Consider the following 7,570-nt stretch of genomic DNA (forward strand, 5'->3'; position numbering starts at 1 on the left):
TTTCTAGTAAATGTTGTGATTAACCACTGTACGTCTGCTCTATAGCCGAAAGACGGCTGCAGAGCGGCCGCCAATTGCCAGGAGGCCGTCCCTGGACGTCCTCCTGATTACTTCCGCAATGCGTACTCCCGCGAGCGCGCATTGGGGAGGTTCTGTGCTGGGAGTGTCCCCCGGACACAGCCAGTCACAGATCGCTGTAAACGGCCAATCACAGCGGCCGTTTACAGCGCAATCGGCGTGCCCAATGAGATCTCATATGTAAACATGAGATCTCTCAGCGCTGCTCTCCCTACCTGTCAGTGCCACCCGCCGTCAGTGCCACGTCACTGTCCTGGTGCTCCAGGGCCTTTTAAAAGTGTAGTAGTTAGTCGTCAATTTAGATGTGTAATTTATGCTCCTGGAATACCTGATGGCGCTCCCTGCATGTTGGGCCTCTATATGTGGCCAGGCTGTGGAAAAGTCCCACACATGTGGTATCAATACTCAAGAGGAGTAGCAGAATTTATTTTTGGGCATTTGTGGTATACACATGCCATGTGAGAAATAACCTATGACAATTTTGTGAAAAAAATAAAAAAAATCTTAATTTTGCTAAGAATTGCGGAAAAATGACAATACCAAAAAGCTCACCACCCTGGAAAGTCTACTTTCAAAAAAGGGGTCATTTGGGGGTATTTGTACTTTCCTGGCTTGTTCGGGTTGCAAGAAATGAGATCGGCCACCAGTACATCAGATGTGATCAATTTTGTATGATTTGCACCACAGCTTGTAGACTCTAAATTTCACAAAGACCAAATAATATCCACTAATTTGGGTTATTTTTACCAAAGATTTGTAGCAGTATAAATTGTGGCCAAAATTCATGAAAAAAAAAATTGCTAAATTTTTTTCACAGAAACAAAGAAAAATGTGGTTTTTTTTTTTTTAATTTTTTTTTTTATTTTTTTTTTCATTTATAGTGCCAAAAATAAAAAACCCAGAGGTGATCAAATGTCACCAAAAGAAAGCTCTATTTGTGGGGGGGAAAAAGGACAAAAAATACATTTGGGTACAGTTACACGACTGAGTAATTGCCATTCAAAGTGTGAGAGCACCGTAAGCTGAAAATTGGTCTGGTCACGAGGGGTGTTTTTAAGTGCCCAGTTGTCAAGTGGTTAAAAGCACAGAATCCACATTGTTTTTGTTGTAAAAAAAAAAAAAAAATCAAACCTCACAAACTGTAAATCAGCGTATTGTGCAGTTTGCGATCTGTGAATGCATGAAGAATAAACCAATAAGCCCTTTACATCTTCATGAGTGTCATTGTTGGCACTAATGGGCAAAGGAAACTAGCATGGGTATATACTGGCTTGACCTAAGTTTTTAAAGAAGGGGTGGTGATTGTCAGTAATGTGAACAGAACACCCAACACCCCCCCCATTTTTGTTGAGTTTAGTGGGACATCCTTTCACTACATAGATTAGCGTGCATAATGGTAGAACTTTACAACCTTTGGCATGTGCTAACATGTATGACCTTAGTGGGTGTCCAATGTTCTGACCTTTTTCTGTTCATAAAGGGTGTTTTAGAGGTTTTCCCCTAATGAAAGGTAAATATTTTCTGGAGGCCAACTAAGTAGTTGCACTATTTTCAAGGAAGACTGTTGACCCTACATTCACACCTATGCGTTTTTTAGTGAGTTTAACATGGTTTCTTATGGTACTAGTTCACATCTATGCTTTTTTTTTTCTTTTTGGAAATGGTCGAGTACTTTTTTTTTTTTCCCTGCAATTTGAGGCTAATAGACTTCAAGAAACGCAAGTGGTGCATTTTTAAAGTGTTTTATTTTTCATTGTATATAGCTGGTTGCTAAGCAGGGGCTGGGAAGCTGGCCGCCACATCCTTGGCAACCGAGTTGTCAGCAGTGTTCCCTGCTGAATGGAAAAAAAAAATTTCCAGCAAAAAAAAAAACTGTGCAGTTCTCCTCCCCCCAGGTCTATACCAGGCCCTTCAGGTCTAATGAATTTGGAGTTGACCCCCCCCCCTCCATCCCAGACCCTTATCCGAACATGCTGGCAGGTCAGGAAAGAGGGTACGAGCGAGCGCCCCCTCCTGAACCATAGCATTCATATTGGATTAAGTATTACACTTCGGCTCAGCGCTTTAGCAAATGCATAAAGCGATAAGCCACAACAGACTTCTGCATAACACTAAACAGGCTACAGGTGACACCTGATTCTCCATCAAACTTTCATCTCTCCATCTGACTGCTCTGTATCATGCATGCCCTACTTTTCCTTCACCTCTGTCCATGACCTATTTATCACAAACTCCCTGAACCTACTTGCAATTACTGAGACCTGGATTCAAGAATCTGACCTTCCTTCTGCTTCTCTCTCCTATGGTGGCCTCCTGTGGACGGAAAGGAGGTGATGTTGGACTCCTATCCCCTCAAAGCACGTTTCAGGTTCTTCATCCACCCCTCTCTGTCCCTCTCCTCATTTGAAGATTGCTGTATTTGTCTATTTTCTCAAGTTTTATTGAGAATTGCTGTGATCTTTCACCCCCCTGGAACAGTATCAAACTTCCTTAACGACTTCTCTGCCTGGCTACCCTACTTTCTCTCTTCTGAAATTCCAACAGTCATTCTTGGTGACTTCAACATCCCTGTTAAGATTAACACTCTGTCTACTTCTAAGCTGCTGAGCCTTACCTCCCCTTAAAAACCTAAAACAATGGGCAAGCGCTTCTATGCACTCTGTTGGTAACTGAATTGACCTCATATTCTCCTACCTATGCACTCTGCACAACCTCTCCAATATTCCTTTTCCTCTCTCTGATCACCACCTTATTAGTTTCGCTCTCTCCTTGTCTGCCTCCTTTTTGCCTTCCAACTAGCAAACTATTACCCATAGAAACCTTTTCCATCTTAACCTTTTTTTTTTTTTTTTTTTTGGCTACAGATTCTCTACGACAATCTCATCCTTGTCCTGCCCCAACTTGGCCACTTCTGTCTACAATAGTTAACTGTCATCCACCCTGGATACCTTTTGCCTCTTCACTCTGCACAGAATCAGGCCCTGACCACTTCAACCCTGGCAGACAGACAATACCAGAAGCCTCAAACGTAGCCGTGCTCTTGAGCGTCTGTGGCGTAAAACTGAGTCAGATTTCAGCCAATATAATTCTGCCCTCCAAAAATGCCATTCCTGCCTCCACATTGCCATACAGACCTACTTTCTCTTATATTCACCGACCGACACAGCTCCTCTCTGTAACAAAATGGGTTGTCAGCCCTGTCACTGGAGATACTAGGCAAAGTTGTAACACAACACTTCAGAACTTTCAGTTCTGCCCAGGTGGGCGGTCCCTAGGCTACAACCCCCACAGCCTGCCCTAGCAGACTCAGTTTTTTCTTGCCTAGCGAAGGAGATAGACCTAGGAACCCTGCGGGCCCATAGGTTCGTGTTTTTTTTGATGCAGAAGCTTTGCTTTTTGTGCAAGATAAATGATCCTGTGATCTTCTATCAACAGCCGGCTGGCTGACAGGCTGGTTGACTGATCCTTGTAGTCTCCCCAGTCCGGCCATCGAGCGTGTGCATGTCACAGCTACGGCTTGGTAGGCCATGACATACCTCAGCTACAGAGGTGGTCGGTGGGCTTTATGCTCCGGGGCATACATATGACCGGGCTACTGATGTCTGCGTCACAGTATGTCGGGCCAGTAGTCTTCCATGTACTGATCAGGAGCTGACTACCGTGGAATGTCTCCCAGCTTTGGTAAGTACAGCTCTCTCTGTAGTCTAGCCCGTGTTGGTGCAGTGCTGTCTGCTACATGTTCTCTCTAGCCTCTCATAGTGTGGTTTGGCGGCTATTTTAAGTATGGGCAAGGGTCAGACATGCTTCTGGCTTCAAGCGGTCATTTTCCTTGTGATTCTCTTAGAACACTGGCGGCCATTTTCTTGTAGCCAGACCGCGTTTTTTTGTGCTTTAGCAGCAGCCCCTATGCCCTCAGCTTCCTGTTTGGTCATTACAGAGCGCTGGGAGGTTTATCCTGTGATCTGGACACGTGTGTCAGATTGCTCACCGATCGTTCAACCGGCCACCGACAGTTTTTTTTCTATCTCTGCATCTAGGGGTGCTGGGCATCATTAGGCACTGCGGTAATACAGCGCGGAACTTCCCAGGGTGGTGAGTCCAGCGGGTTAGAGCCCCTCAGTCAGCGGCAGCAGGAGGGTGGGACTGTCACTGTCCTAAGTCCCCTTCGGGTGGCAGATCGGGTAGGGTCAGCATGGCTTCAGAAACTGGTGTTTGGTCCCCCGAAATCCAGGCAATTGCATCCGGGTCACCTGCGGACTGTGGGGTCCCTATGGACACCCTTACGGCGGTCCTCAATTAGTTTGTTGCCAAGATAGAGGCGGGTACCCCTGCTCTGTCTTGTCAGATGACGCTGACCAGGACCGTTAGGACAGTGAGGATGAGTCCCCGTCCGGGTCCGTGCGTGAAAAAGCGCTAGTTGGAGCACTTATCACAGCTGCGCGTGATACCCTGAAGATTCAGGAGCCAGCGGATCCTTCTGCTGATGTACCGGTCCCTTTTGGGTCCCGCAAGCCAGCACGTTCACCTAAGGTGTTCCCATATCTGACTTATTTTGATAAGTTCATTTACAAGGAATAGGGTCGCCTGCAACGGATCTTTGCGGTCCCCAAATACATGGCGGTGTGTTACTCCTTTGGGGAAAGCCTTCTCAAAAAGTGGTCGGCTCCTCTGCGACCTTTACTGGAATCCTCACTGGTGTTGCAGACACTGACTGAGTGGGCAAAACTTTTGCACCACGAATTGGGAGAGCAACAGGCCTCCCCTGTCTGCGTGGAACTAGCAGTGGTGCTGATGCACCTGATTTGGCTAAAATGCTGGTCCGCCTCAGAATTAGAGGAGGATGTGGCGTTCACCATGCAGACTCTGCAAGAATTTGGGTGGCTGTTGAACCTAAAGAATTCGGTGGTTGTGCCGACCCAGCGTCTGGAGTACCTGGGTTTACTACTGGATTCCACGGAAGGGAGGGTCTTTCTCCCCTCAAATTGCAGACTCTCAGATCTGCGGTCAAACTACTGATGAGAACCGCAAGTGGTCATCATTCCGCTTTTGCATGCGAGTGCTGGGGCTCATGGTAGCCTCTTTCGAGGCAGTACCTTATGCCCAGTTCCACACCAGAGTCCTGCAGAAGGAGATCTTGACAAAATGGGACAAATCTCCATTGTCCCTGGATCGGCAGATCCACGTGAGCCAGCCAGTCAGGGACTCCCTGATCTGGTGGTTGAGGTCCCCGGTGATTCCGGCCGGAAAATCGTTCCTTCCCCTAAACTGGACGGTGGTCACTAAGGATGCCAGTGTGGCCAGCTGGGGTGGAGTGATGGGGATTCAGTCGGGTCAGGGCCTCTGGTCGATGGAAGAATCCAAGTTGCCGATCAATCTGCTTGAATTGAGAGCGATCAGGCTGTGCCTCCACACATGGTTGACGTGCCTTCAAGGGTGTCCGACCAGGATACAGTCAGACCACCACGGCTGTGGCATACATAAATCGCCAAGGGGGAACAAGAAGTTCCGCCGCTGCTCGGGAGGTCGCTCACATACTTCGGTGGGCAGAGAGACACGTTCCGGCCCTTTCAGCCATTTACATCCCGGGGTGGAAAAGTGGCAGGCGGACTATCTGAGTCGACAGATGCTGGACCCAGGAGAATAGGCATTGCATCCAGAGGTATTCAGGTTGCTGTGCCTGAAATGGGGCACACCAGATGTGGATCTATTGGCCTCCCGGCTCAATTGGAAGGTCTCCAGATTAGTGTCCAGGGCAAGAGATCCGTGGACAGACGCGTCAGATGCGCTGGTGGCTCCGTGGGATCAGTACCAGCTGATCTACGCATTTCCTCCGCTGAAACTGTTGCCACGTCTGCTTCGCAGAGTGGAAGCCAAGGGGATTCCGGTAATCCTGATTGCCCCAGATTGGCCTCAGCGGGCCTGGTGCGCCTGATGGCAGATGCTCCCTGGTGGCTGCCGTTGCAAGAGGACCTCCTATCTCAAGGTCCAAACTTTCACCCCTGCTTTACCATCGCTGGCTTTAACGGCCTGGCTGTTGAAAGCCAGGTATTGAGGAGCCGGGGTCTGTCAGACTCGGTGATTTCGGCTATGCTAAGAGCGTGGAAATCTTCTTCCAGGAAGATTTACCATCGTACTTGGAAGGCCTATATCTCCATGTGGGAGGAGAAAGGGTGGCATCCATGCTCCTTCTCTATATCCAGGATCCCGCTGTTTCTTCAGCAAGGTGTAGACCAGAGGTTGGCATTGAGCACCATCAAGGGGCAAATTTCAGCTTTGGCTGTCTTTTTATTTAATTTTTTTTTTTATTTTTTTTTTTTTTTTAGCGTCTCACTCACTAGTGAGTACTTTTGTTCAGGGTTGCGCCGTGTGGTCTCTCCGGTGCATCCTCCGTTGCCTCCGTGGGATTTGAACCTGGTGTTCTCGGCGCTTCAGAAGCCGCCGTTTGAGAATATCGGGGAGATTCCTCTGTTGACTTTCACAGAAGGTGGTCTTTCTAGTGGCCATCGCATCGGGCAGGAGGGTTTTCGGAACTGGCGGCATTGTCCTGCAAGTCGCCTTATCTGGTCATCCACAGGGATAAGGTGGTGTTGCGTCCGCAACCGTCCTTTCTACCGAAAGTGGTCTCTGCATTTTATATCAATGAGGACATTGTATTACCATCGTTGTGTCCTAAGCCGAAGCACCCCAAAGAGGTGGCCCTTCACACTCTCGATGTGGTTGGGGCTCTGAAGGTGTACTTGTCTGTCACAGCTTCCTTTTGGAAGTTAGACTCACTGTTTCGGTGACTGGTCCTAAGAAGGGTATGGTGGTCTCGTCGGCCACAATTTCCAGGTGGATCAGACAGATTGTAGTCCAAGCCTACGCCTTAAAGGGGCAGATGCCTCCCTTTCCAGTCACGGCCCACTCTACAAGAGCAATTGGAATGTCTTAGGCCTTCCAACACCAAGCGTCTGTCGTTCAGGTGTGTAAGGCGGCGACCTGGTCGTCTGTCCATACGTTTACCAAGTTTTACAAGGTAGACGTCAGTGCATCGGCTGATGCTGGTTTTGGCCACAAAGTTTTGCAGGCCGCCGTGTAGTTGCTATTTTTTTTTCCCCTGGTTTTTCGATTAAAAACACAGTACTGTTTCGTTATTGCACTGTTGCATTACTTCCGCAAGGTTGCGATCTGGGGGATCACTTCTGTTGAGGATGCCCGGTTTTTGTGGTGGAGTTTCCATACACTGCTGTTTCACTGGTTCCCACTTGCCATGGTGGATGAAGTTTTTAATGCTGTTTTTCCCACCCCTCGTTTGGCACTGCTTGGGGACGTCCCATGTAGTTACAGAGAGCTGTGTCGGTCGGTGAATATAAGAGAAAATAGGATTTTTGTACTCGCAGTAAAATCCTCCTCTGTAATTCACCGACCGACACAGCACCCACCCCTCCATTTATTTTTTCTTTTAACATAAATGATTTTATTAAACAATTCACATTATACAGACATGACTGAC

Source organism: Lithobates pipiens, unplaced genomic scaffold (assembly GCF_037356315.1).
Source record: "Lithobates pipiens isolate NorthernLeopardFrog02 unplaced genomic scaffold, aLitPip1_a1.2 Scaffold_18, whole genome shotgun sequence".
NCBI classification, from domain to species: domain Eukaryota; kingdom Metazoa; phylum Chordata; class Amphibia; order Anura; family Ranidae; genus Lithobates; species Lithobates pipiens.